General features: G+C 36.9%; 1 protein-coding gene across 1 annotated transcript in view; it reads right to left on the bottom strand.

Moving 5' to 3' along the window:
* Nlg4 (Neuroligin 4) overlaps positions 1-13,962 on the bottom strand; it is a 438,709-nt gene that overhangs the window by 274,094 nt on the left and 150,653 nt on the right. The window lies entirely within an intron of this gene.

Raw genomic sequence — 13,962 nt, 5'->3', positions numbered from 1 at the left:
AGAGGTCTTCTATCTATTGAAGACCGCTTTAAGAGGTCTTCTACCTATAGAAGATCACTTTAAGATGTCTTCCATCTAACGAAGATGTTTTCAAATTTACAGGACTCCTTTAAGACCCCTTTAAGAGGTCTAATACCTTCAGAAGACCCCTTCAGGAGGCCTTCAAACTATAGAAACCCTCGTTAAGAGGTCTTCTGTCTTCAGAAGTCTCCTTTAGGAGACTCACTATCTATAGAAGACCCTTTTATAAGGACTACTTATCTATCTATAGAAGAACAATTTAGACCTCTTAAATTACATATATCCATAGAAGATCCATTCCGGTGGAGTTTTGTCTAAGAAGTTTCTTATTTAAGAATTCTTCTATAATTGTAAGTTATTCTTTTTATAGAAGACCCCTTTGTGAAGTCTTCTCTCTAAAGAAGATACCTTAAGAAGTCTGTTAGCTATTGAAGACCCCTTTAAGAGGTTTTCTAATTACAGAAAACTCCTTTAAGAGTTTTTTTTCTACAGAAGACCCCTTTTTAAAGTCTCGTAACTTTAGGAGACCCCTTTAAGAGGTCTAATGTCTTCAGAAGACCTTTTTAGGAGGCCTTCAATTTATATAAGTCTACAGAAGACTATAGAAGATCCCTTTAAAAGGTCTTGTATACAAAGGGGACTCCTTTAAGTGGTATTCTCTATATAGTAGACCCAGTTATAATGTCTTCTAACTATAGAAGAAAATTCAGTCTCCACAGTAAAACATCTGACAATGGTAGCCTCATACCATAGACTTTGCAGCTGCAAGAAACATGGTAGTTAGCAGTACCAGATTTAAGCATCTCGATATTCATAAGGGCACATGGCTGTCGCCAGATCAAAAAACAGGAAATCAAATTGATCACGTTGTGATAGATGGAAGACATGCATAAAGCGTGTTGGATGTACGATCGTTCCAAGGTGCAAACATAGACTCGGACTACTACCTTGTTGCAGCAAAGTACGTACCACATTAAACGTAGCAAACAAAGTGCGAACAGACACAACACGGAAGTTGGACATCGGTAAGCTGCAATCACAACAGATAGCCACAGCATATTCCACTCAACTGGTCCAACTGCTTAATCAAAGCACTCCTCGTCCCGATAACATATCAGGACAATGGCAAGACATTGCCCACTCCATGCAAACAGCCGCAAAATCAGTACTTGGATACCAGATACTTCCACCAAGGAATCCATGGTATGACCAGGAGTGTCGTGCTGCTACCGAAGAGAAAAATGCGGCATATAGGGCTACTTTACAATCAGTAGCAATGCGTAGCGTACAAGAGAGGTATCGGGAGAAAAGGAAAGAGGAGAAACGTCTTTTCCGAAGGAAAAAGAGACAAAAGGGAAAGCGGGAGTATGAACAAATCTCTCTTTTTCCGAATGGAGTCCGAAAATTCTACCAAAGAGTGAAACATCAAACTGATGGCTTTGGAACTGGCACATCCTCCTGTAGACACCAGCAAGGTAATCTGGTAACTGATACAGATAGTGTGCTTAGGATATGGAAAGAGCATTTTTCCAAACTGTTGGTATCCAATAGCAGCGAAGATGACGAAGATACCACAGACTCAGTCCCAAAAGATGGTATTGACTGTATACCACCCGGCCAAGATGATGTAAAGACAGCAATAAACCGGCTGAAGAATAATAAGGCAGCAGGAGCTGATGGCCTACCAATCGAGCTGTTTAGAACCGGAGGCGACATGCTGATAAGGTGTATGCATCACGATTGGAACCTGAGCATCCTGTGTCCCGTCCATAAGAAAGGAAATAAGACTTTATGCTCCAACTATTGGGGCATAAGTCTTCTCCCTATCGCCTACAAGACAGTGTCAGGGATATTGTGCGAACGACCAAAGCCCATGGTCAACGAAATAATTGGACCATACCAATGCGGCTTTAGACCTGGCAAATCCACCATTGACCAGATATTTACCCTGCGGCAAATCCTGGAAAAGACCCAAGAGATGTAGATCGACACCTACCACCTACCTTTTTGTCGATTATAAAGCAGCCTTCCACAGCCCGCTACGTTCAAAGGTATTCTAAGTTATGTCTGAATTTGGTATTCCCGCAAAGCTCATTCGGCTTTGTAAAATGACCCTAACTGACACAAGATCTTCAGTTAAAATAGGAAAGAACCTCTCCGAAGAGTTTTGTACCAAAAGAGGTTTCAGACAAGGAGACAGCCTTTCGTGTGATCTTTTCAACATCCTGCTAGAAAAGGTTATACGGGAGGGAAAGGTCAAAAGAAGTGGCACAATCTACACCAATAGCCACATGTTACTTGCTTATTCTGATGATATAGACATCATGGGACGATCAGTAAAAGAAGTAACCGATACCTTTGTGAAGTTCGAAGGAGAATCTGCTAAAGTGGGTCTGGCGGTAAACGGCGAGAAGACCAAGTTGATGGTGTCGACGCGAAATGCGTCCATAGAGCTCGGACCAACTGTTGAAGTTGGTTCCGATAATTTTAAGGTAGTAAAAGACTTCGTATACCTAGGCACCGCCGTAAACACAACAAACGACATCAGTTGTGAAATAAAAAGAAGAATTGTATTGGCCAACAGATGCTACTTTGGCTTAAGTAAGCACTTTAAAAACAAAGCCACAATTCGTCAAACAAATTAACGCTTTACAAAACACTGATACTACCCGTGCTGATGTATGGTTCCGATGCCTGGGTACTTGAGCAAGCAGATAAGGCAGTGCTTGGCGTGTTTGAGAGAAAAATTCTTCTAAAGATCTACGGACCGATCTGCGTTGACGGTGAATATCGACGTTGTATGAACCACGAGCTGTATCTGCTATACTACGACATCAGTATAGTTAAACGTATCGAGATGCAGCGATTGCGTTGGCTAGGCCATATAATAAGAATCAGCGATGATGAACCCGCTAAAAAGTCGTATAAATTCGAGCCACACGGCGGTGCACGCAAAATTGGCAGGCCAAAGAATAGATGGCGCAAACAAGTGGATGAAGAGATGACAAGGCGCGGTATTCCAAAAAGCGGTATTAGTTCGGTCTATGGAACACGTGATCTGTAATGGGCCAGCTAAGTAAGTAAGTCACGGTTGTACGGCGGATGACCATAAATTCCACGTTTTGTCCGGTTACCAGGAGCTGGTTTGAATCGATGTGTGGGAGCTCGCATTGTGATGATGCCGAATTATTCGTTTTCTCCTGTTCGTTTTTCGAATTTCTCAGGTGACTTCAGGCAAACAAATTGTAGTGTATCACTCAGAATTAACCATCCTACTTTCCTCAAGCCGTATATTAACCACATGGTCAATTTAATCAAAAAACAGGCGACCATTTGCTTCGAAGTGCTTCTTCCATGAAAAACTTTTGTTAGATTTGGCTCGCTTTTCAAGACCCACACTGTCGATTGCTATTTTGTTTCGGGCTCATACACATAGATCCAAAATTCGTCGTCTGTGACGATCTTATAAACGTCCTTTGAAGCACCGTGTACGTTTTTATTCACAATTTCCTTGCACGAATCCACAAGAGTTTTTTTTTTGAGAAATTGTCCAAATTTGCGGATCTCACGAGAAAAATCCATTTTAGCGACTATGTGTTCATGCAATATCAGATGTTAGTTTGTGGAAGAAATTACCAAGGATGCCTCTATCTCACGGTGTATAACATGGCAATGTTGCATTATCCGTTCAAGTACGTTTAGGCTTTTCAACCTTTTCAAAAATAAATTCAAATGGCGCCTGGCAACATGCCGTGTTGCATAGGCCAGATAGTTTTCATGCAGCCCTCGTAGACGATAATTTGTATGATCTATTTTCAGGAAAAAAATGGTCTTAAGAGATTTTTAACTTTTCACTATACAAAACTCTACACTTGATAGCAGTCAACATATATTAAACTTAAAAAGCAACAACAACAACATTTAAACACTAAAAATCCTGACGCCATAGACGACCTACTGAGTGAAAGACGACTAAACGCTTGAATGAACACAAATAGCAAAGACACCGAAAGCAAAGTGTAAATACAACGGTTTTCTTTTGTTGTTATTTAAGAATGCTTTCAATAATATCGTTCGTTGTTGTTGTTGTTGTTGCAGCAAAATTCTATGGCTTTGTGTTAGCTGGTATGTGTGTAGTTCGGTGTGTGTGTGTTTGTGTGATTGTTTAGAAAACAATAATTTTAGTTAAGTGCTTTTAACTGTGAGCCGTAGTATATTTCCGGTTTTCTTTTTGTTTGAATTCTCAACTGCTGCTGCTGCCGTGCTGTTTCTTTTCTTGTTTTTTCTTTTACTCTTCAACTGCCATTTCCATTTTTAGATTTCTAACGGCTTGCCACTAATTTTTCACTATTTGTAATTCCTTTACGAGAAGCTAAACAGCACATAGTGCTGCCACCGAACACAACAACGATAGCTATTTGTTTTTAACAAGGACATTGCAAACAAAGGACAGAAAAAAGCGTTGTGTTAATGTTTAGCAGAGGCTGAAGCAGTAGCAGCATCAGCAGCGACACTATCACAACCAAAGAAGGCCACTTAAATGAAATGAATTCTCATTCTACTGCTGCTGCTGCTTTTGAAATGTGAGAATTGAAAAATTATGTTTTTCAGTTTGTCGCTTTTGTTTATTTTGTTGGTTTGTTTTATTGTTTACCGAATCCTTCACGTTCATTCATTCATCCACTCAATAATTGGGTTGTTGTTAAATTTGTCCTTGCTTAGATAGCATAAAAACAAAACGAAAAATATTAAGTTGCTGAGATTTTTTTAGCTCAAGTATCAAAATGTGCAGTTAATGCGAAAGAACAAATGTTTTTTGGTGATTTTTATACCCTCCACCACAGTGTGGGGGGTATATAAAGTCTGTATATACATATATTTTTGATCAGGGTAAATTTCTGAGTCAAGCTATGCATGTCCGTCCGTCCGTCTGTGGTAATCACTCTAGCATCCACAAAAAATGGAGATATGACGTTGAACTTTTGGAAAGATGCTTCTTCTTTTGCAGGCAGGTCAAGTTCGATGATGGGCTATATCGGTCCACGTTTTGGTGTAGCCCCCATATAACGGTACCATCCGATTTCAGATATTTTGACGTTTTTAGTCACATTTTCGAACCGAATTAGCTAAAATTTGACATTTAGGGTTCCTAGTCATCAACACACATACATATATTCTAAAAATTATGGGCATAGGTCCATGTTTTGGTATGGCCCCCATATAACGGTACCTCCCGATTTTCGGTATTTTGAATATTTTAGCTAAAATTTTTAACCGAACTAGCTGTTATTTGACATTTGCGGTTCTAAGTGGCCACGAAACTTCACCACCTAAAATCATCAACACAGGTCCATGTTTTGGTATAACCCCCATTAAACGGTACCTCCCCATTTTCGGTATTTTGAGGGGTTTAGCTACAATATTTAACCAAACTAGCTGTAATTTGACATTTAAGGTTCTCAGTGGTCACGAAACTTCTTCACTAAACATCGAACTAGCTATAACTCGGCGTTAACATTTTAATGGTCATGAAACTTCTTCACTAAAAATCATCAACATAGGTCCAAGTTTTAGTACAGCTCTTAAAATTATAACGGTACCTCCCGACTTTCGGTATTTTGAAAGTCTTAGCTATATTGTTAGACGAAATATCCGTAATTTGACTTTTGAGGTTCCCTACAGTTATAAAACTTTTCCACCAAAAATTGTAAAGATAGGTCGACACTTTGGTATTGCCCCATAGGTGATACCTTTCACCTGGCTGAAAACATGTCTTAGATTAGATAATTTTGGCATTTGGCTTATCCATTCCATTTTAATTATGACTATTTTATGGTGGAGGGTATAAAAAGTTCGGCCCGGTGGAACCTAGCGACTTTTTACTTGTTGGATTTATTTTGGTTGTGCCATCATGATCATGGGGGAGGTAGAGCCAACCCAATATATGAACATGTTAGAAAGACTTGATCTTTTAAGCCACAATATGCTTCAATGACTTCCTTTTACGAGACTTATCAACACGCAAAGCAACGTGAACGTCCATCAAGAAACAAGGGATACTTAATAAATAAAAAAAGAGTACAGCCCGATTCTATTATTGACCAAATGATTTTTTATCGTCTTTTAAAATTGAAAATCACTACTGTAGAGAGGTTTTACAGCTGGAATATTCAGTATGATTTTATTTAATTCCTTGAGCTTAATTACCGATGGTTTTTACAAGTGGAAAAGGAAAGCCGAAGATTCGAATCCACACAACCACTATGTGACATGTTTCGCCTTTGCAGAGGCTCATCAGACATATTGGCTGTGGAGCGACTTCGCTGTCATCTAACTTTTCCTCTTTCAAATGCAATTTGTTTTGTTTTACAACGATGAAAGTTCTTTCATTCATTGTATGGCGTCCATGACAAACGCTTAGCGTAGTCGTGACAAAACTTTTTCACGCGTTCTTGAAGGACGTGGGTTCAAACCCCAGCCTGGCTCAAGCTGATTTTTATTTATTTGAAAATTTTGCCTATAAGTACGAAGATCATTTTTAATATAAGTTTTAATTAATTTCTTGTTGGAGTCGAGCTTAAAGAACGATGATTTTTGCAAGTGAAAAAGGATGATATTTTGCTTAGGGTAGCCACCAGGTAAATCGACCTCCTTAACTTCTTAAGATATTTTTTCAAGCACTAACGATGTGTATTTGTTTAAGACAATTTTTGCAGCTATGAGAATTTATTGAGAATATCAGTTAGAAGACCTCCTGAAGTTGTCTTGTGGAGATAGAAGACTGCTCGAAAGGTGTCTTCCGTAAATAAAAAAATCCTCCAACATAAATACCACCTAAAGCGGTCTTGTATAGATAGCATCCTGAATATAGTAAGAATAGATAGAAGACATCCTGAAGGATAAATAGAATACCTCCTCTGGACGACTGCTGCATACATTAAAGACCACAGTAGATGAAAAAACTTCTAAAGGGGTGTTGTGTAGATAGCAGACCTCCGAAATGGATAGATAGAAGTCCTCCTGATAGAAAACTTGTAGATAGAAAACTTCCCGAAAAGGTCGTGTGTAGATAGAATGTCTACTGAAGGGTCTTCAAATAATCTGCTTGTTCTATAGATGGAAAGGGGTCATCTTTAGATAGAAGAGGAATCATCTATAAATTAAAGAACTCTTAGAGGGGTCTTGTTTAGACAGAAGATGATGAGACCTCCCAAAACAGTCTTCTTGGGTAAGAATAACTCCTAAAACTGTATTCTATGGTAAGAAGACCTAAAAATAAGATTTCTAAAGAGATCTTCTACAGTTAGAAGCCATCCTAAAAGGGCTATTCTCTAGAGACATTCTTCTAAAAGTGATGTTCTGTCCAAAAAGGGGTTTTCTATAGATGGAAGGGGTTTCTGTAGGTGGAAGACTTCTTAAAGGGTTTTCTTTAGTTAGCAGACTTTCTAAAGGATCTTCTATATATAACCTCTTAAACGGTCTTCCATCTATAGAAACCCCTTTAAGATCTACAGTATATCCTATTAGGAAATCTGCTCCTTTAGGAACTCTTCCATCCATAGAAGACCCCTTTAAGAGACCTTCTCTCTGTATAATACTGACAGAATTGGTCGCTATAACCGATATTTTTTTTGTGTGGGATATAAAGATCCGCAGAAATTTGGGACTATTGGATTTCGTCGTTATAACCGATATGTCGTTATAAATCCTGACGTTATAAGCGATTTCAACTGTACCCATTTAGAAGGTATGTTATCTATAGAAAACCCTTTAAGAGGTTTTCTGTTTACAGAAGATTGCTTTGGGAGGTCTTCTATTTATAGAAGACCTCTTAAGACGTCTGTCATCTATAGAAAACCTTCCAAGTGGTATCTTATCTACAGAAAACCCCTTTCAGAGGTCTTCCGTCTATGAACGAACCTTCCATCTATAGAAATCGCCTTTAAGAGGCGTTCTGTCTACAGAAGACCCATATAGGAAGTCTTCTATATAAAGAAAACACTTTTAAGAAGTCTTCTGTCTAAAGAAGTTCCTTAAAGAAGGTATTTTATCTACAGGAGACACCTGTAAAGGGCCGTCTACGTACAAAGGACCACTTTAAGAGGTATTCAATCTACAGAAGACAGTCTAACCATAGAAGACGAATTTAGGATGCCTTATATCTATATAATACCCCGTTTCGGAGGTCTTATATTTATAGAAGAGGTTTTATCTAAAGAAAACTTTTTACTAGGTCTTCCACTTAAAGACACCCCTTTAAAAGTTTTTCTATTTAGGAAAGATTATTTTAGAATTATTTTAGGTCTACTGAGGACCTCTTTAAGGGTTTTTTAATCTATAGAGAACCCATTTAAGCGGTCTTCCATCTATAGAAAACTCCTTTAAGCGGTTTTCCATCTATAGAAAATCTCTGTAAGAAGTATTTTATCTATAGAAGACAACTTAAGGAGGACTTCTATACATAGAAGACACCTTTAGGTGGTTTTCTATATATATATAGAAGAACCGTATAAGAAACATTCTATCCATAGAAGTTACTTTAAGTAGGTCTTTATCTACAGGAAGCTCATATAGCTCCTATAGTCTCCTATAGTCTTCTGTCTGCAGAATACCGCTTTAGGAGGCCCTCAATCTACAGAAGATCCCCTTTGCAATTCGTATATCCATAGAAGACCCTTTTAGGAGGCTTATATTTATATAACACCCCTTTGGGAGGTCTTGTACCCTTTCATTAGGCCTTCCATCTATAGAAGACCCTTTTGTGCTGTCTTACATGTAAAGAAATCCCTTTAGGAAGTCTTCTATCTGCAGAATTCTTCAATCCACAGAAAACCCTTTAAGAAGTCTTTGATATACAGAAGAGCTTTGCTGCCCACAGAACAACCAGTTAAGAGGTTTCTTATAGCTAGAAGTCTGCTTTAGGAGGTCTTCTCTCTAAAGAAGTTCCATTAAGGGGGTATTCTATCTACAGAAGGCTCTTGTAGGAAGCCTTCTAACAACATAAGATCCCTCTTGGAACTCTTCTATCCATTGAAGATGCTTTTAGGAGGCCTTATATCTATATAATACCCTTTTATAGCGTCTTTTTTCCATATCGATCTATCTAAAGAAGATCCCTTTCAGCAGGTCTTCCATCTAAAGAAAACCATTTAAGAAACCGTCTATATATAGGAGATCCGTTAAGGAGGCCTACTACATATGTATGAAAGGCTCATATAGAAGGTCTCATATACATTTGGTCTTCAATCAATTGAACATCCCTTTTGTAACCCTTCTATCCATAGAAGACCCGTTTTGAGGGCCTTCTAACGATGTTATACCCCTTTTGGGTATATAGAAGACTTCTTTTATGTACAGAGGACCCATTCCGGATGTAGTTTATATACGCAAGAGGTCTTATATCTTGGAGAGGTCTTTTATCCAGAAGAGGTCCCTTTTGGTGCTGCTTTAGGAGGTCTTCTCTCTAAAGATGTGCCTTTAAGGAGGTATTCAATCCACAGAAGGCTCCTGTGGGAAACCTTCTAACAACATAAGATCCCATTTGAAACTTTTCCATCCATTGAAGATGCACTTTATTTAAAGAAGACGCTTTAAACAGTCTTCCATCTAAAGAAAACCATTTAAGAAATCGTCTATCTATAGAAGATCCTTTAAGGAGGTCTTCTATGTATGGATGGATGCTATAGAAGGTCTCATATACATTTCGTCTTCAATCTATAGAATATCCCTTTTGTAACTGTTCTATCCATAGAAGACTCTTTTTGAGGGCCTTCTAACAATGTTATACCCCTTTAGGTGGTCTTCCACCTACAGAAGACCTCTTCTATGTACAGAAGACCCATTCCGAATATCTTTTATATAAGCAATAGGTCTTATATCTTGGAGAGGTGTTTTATTCAGAGAATTTCCTTTTTGCTGCTGCTTTAGATCTTCTCTCTAAAGATGTTCCTTTAAGGAGGTATTCTATCTACAGAAGGCTCCTGTAGGAAAGGATCCTAAAGAAGGCCTCATATATGTATATTAGGTCTTCAATCTACAGAAAATTCCTTTTGTAACTCTTTTATCCATATAAGACCCTTTTTTAAAGGCCTTCAAACGATATTTTACCCTTTTAGGTGATCTTCCACCTACAGAAAACCTATTCTATGTACATAAGACGCATTCCGAATATCTTTTATATAGGCAAGAGGTCTTATATCGTGGAGAGGTCTTTTATTCAGAGAAGGTTCGTTTGGTTTTTTTTGTATCTAGACAAGAGTAGTTCTGTCTGCAAATGACGACTTCTGGAGGTCTTCTATCCACAAAAGAACCCCAACATGCAATTAAAATTTTAACACGATCCGAGACGTGTTCTTAAACTGAGTTGAAGTGCAAAAGTGTTGAACTTTTGCGTAGAAAGTTCCGAATATAATGTACCGAGCCATTTTATTTGATCACTGTAGGATTTTTAGAGCTTTTGGGCCATTGTGTTAGAAAGCATGGACCTGCCTATCTGTAATGGATCCCTTTAAGAGGTATTCAATCTTTAGAATACCCTTTTTGGGACCTTTAGATGGTCTTCTATCTACAGAAGACGTCTTTAGGAGGAATTTTATCTACAGAAGACCCACTCAGGATGTCTTCTATCTAGGGAATATATCTTCAGGAGGCCTTTTCTCAACCGAATGTCTTTTGAGGAGGTTTGTTTGCTACAGGGGACCTCTTCCTGAGGTGTTCAATTTGCACATTACCACCTCAGGAGGTCTTCTATATACAGAAGAACTCCACCTCGCAATTGAAATTTTAACACAATTCGAGAGGTGTTCTTAAACTGGAGGGAAGGACAAAAGTATTGATCTTTCGCGGAGAAGGTTCCAAATATAATGGACCGCGCCAATTTATTTGGTTACCGTAGGATTTTTTAGAGCTTTTGGATCATTGTATCAAAAAGCGTGGACCTGCCGACGCATTAATGCTTTGTGTTCTTTGTTACTTTGTTTGTGACCACCTCAGGAGGTCTTCTACCCCGCAATTTAAATTTTAGCACGATCCGAAAGAGTTCTTTAACTGGGTTGAAGAGCAAAAGTGTTGAACTTTTGTAGAGAAGATTCTAACTATAATGAACCTAGTCATTTTATTTGTTTACCGTAGGATTTTTTATAGAGACTTTAGGGAGGCTTTATGTTGTTTGTGACAATGGCATAATTTTATTCTGCATACTTTTCTCCATAATGGTATTCTTGGAATGAATGGAGAATTTGGTGTAGACTGTGTGGATTGGGTCTGTAAGTCTCACTGTTTACACCACCTAACCCACAACTGCCTAAAAATGTACTAGGGCAAATTTAAAATTTCCTTTTGACATCTATGAAAATGTCATTAATTAATTCTTTTACTTATTTTTAAGTCCTTTATGGATTTTACCGACCAAAATCTGAGCCATTTTTAGTGTTTAAACCTAACCCCATAAATTTATCGAGGATAAAGAAACAAACCATGTATTTATCCCATTTGTTAGTAGCACAAATCAATATAAATCCACTAGTTTATTTTTTTTTATTTTTTTATAAAATTTGTTAACAAGCTATAATAAATACTGTGCCTGCAATCAACTGCATGTCACCCCTTGTCGGTCCAGGGTGATGACTTTAGTGGAAATTAGTATTTTCAGCATTTAAATCTCGTGAGAATTTATTATGGTCTATTTACAAGAGTCTGATTGAATAATTTATTGTTTTTATGTTTTTTACTATCAACGGCTGTAATTCTTCTTCTCGTTGTCTGATTTTCCTCTCCTCTCTTCACCCGCTACCAGACAGCAAAGAGCAAAACTGTTATTTATGCACATTCAACTGTTTCATTATATCACGTTGTTCAGCGAGTCAAGTCAGCAGCCAGCCATAAGTCATTCCGTCTCTGCTGTCAGTCGGGATGTATGTCTGTCTGGCTGTCGAGCTGTCAGTCAATCATTCATTCATTTATTGGCTTTATCGTCATAGATAAATCAGTTGGCAATAATCTGTTAAATGTATACATACACATAAAATCCACACATACATATGTGTATGGGTATTGTTTGTAAGATAGAAAGAGTATGAGTGTGCGTGTGTGTGTGTGATTTTTCCAACTGAAAATAATGTTGTTATTTTTTCTGCGTTTTTTATGGCCCATATATTTTAATCTTAACAAAAATCATATTAAAATGTTAAAACATAAAAAAACCGGGGAATTTGTTGTTTTTTTATTATATATCCTTAAAATAACAACTAATTAATTAATTTAATATGTTTAATATAAACATATATATGTGGATTTTAATGATTTTGCATTATAGAGTCATATACATAAATACATATCTATGTGCATATATCGAAATGTATTTGTATTTGTTTACCGTTTTATTATTGCTTGCCAATTAACATTGCATTGGACAAATAATTAACAGCTAAGCCCCACACATCCCTAATAAAAAGATATAATTTATAATTAATTGGAATAAAAATACAAACACATGCACACACATATAGAGTATTATCCACAAATAACAAACAAATAATGCAATTGTGGAAAAAACATTAATTTTGATTAAGCCCTTTAATTTGTTTTGTTAACGCTTAATGTAATTAATATGGTCGGAATGTGACAGGAGCATCAGTGCCATCATTAAATAAAGTTTAAACCAATTTCTATTTTTATTTTAATTTATAAATAAATTATATTTAAATACTGATATTATATCATTGGTAAAATTGTCAATTACCAACAACGTAGAAGACAATCTGCAACATGGTGATTAAGTCCGTCTATACCCCCTAAAGAATTTTTATTTAAGGTAGAAAGGATAATTTTCATAAGGTATTAGTAGTGCATTGCTTGTGGTATTTTATAGAACATTTGACAAAAGCTATCAGAACAATAATCGTGAATTTTTATATAACATTTTCAAGGATTGTCAGAGTAATAACCGCTAATTAAAAAAACAAGGATTATCATAGGAATATTCGGTGGTTTTTGAAGAATGCCTTTCTATGACTATTCCATGTGCAATCAACACAGTGTGCAAGAAAAAAACGGCTTTACGTTCCTTTAAAAGTCTTCACATTGGGCAGTATCTTTTACCTTACAATCTGAGGACCCGTGGTACGAAATTACAGTATCATCAGTTGAGAGGAACCATCATATGTGGACCTACATACATATGCCTACAATTTTTGCGAATAACCGCATTAAGTAAATCGCGATTTAAGTTGACATTTTTACGGGTTTTTTAGGTTTTCACGATTTTGCTTGGAAACCGCAAGTCCTATCAAAATGGAAATAAAAAAATGTTGTAGCCATGATAATTCTCTACAAGAATGGCCTTTATGGTAATTTCATAGGTTTTAGCGTTATTGAGATATAGATAATGCATTGACTGTATCGCCTCCTTATACAACAATGTCATGACTGCAATTTCCCAACTTAAACTTATATATCTCGAAAATGGTACAACTTAGGAAAAAATTACGAAAGCCAATCTTGTAGAGAATTTTTACAGCTAAAAGATTCTCTCTAGTCCCATTTCGATAAGACTTATCGTTTTCAAGCAAATCGTGAAAACCTTACCAAAAACTAAAAGTTCAGGTCACACTTTCTCAAAAATTGTAAAACCTTTGAAGAAATCATAACATTTACATAATTTTTACAGCTACAACATTTCCTTTAGCCCCATTTCGATAGGACTTGCGATTTCCAAGCAAAATCGCGAAAACCTAAAATAAACTTAAAAATGTGTATTTTGACCGCGATTTATTTAAAAATCCCTCAAGTGATTTTTTCTTGTTTTTGGATTTTTCTCACCTATGAATATTGCTGTTCTAAAATCTGCAAAAAATTTCCGAGGTGTAAGCGGTTTTCACTAAAAGTTAGTTAAGGCGCATCATGTATGAACTTGTTTTATAAGGTAGCGATAAAGTTAATGTA

This window comes from Musca autumnalis, unplaced genomic scaffold (genome assembly GCF_047663935.1).
Source record: "Musca autumnalis isolate F117 unplaced genomic scaffold, ASM4766393v1 scaffold_1, whole genome shotgun sequence".
Classification (NCBI taxonomy): domain Eukaryota; kingdom Metazoa; phylum Arthropoda; class Insecta; order Diptera; family Muscidae; genus Musca; species Musca autumnalis.
The sequence above is the reverse complement of the archived record's forward strand: the minus strand, read 5'-3'. Positions and strand labels throughout refer to the sequence as shown.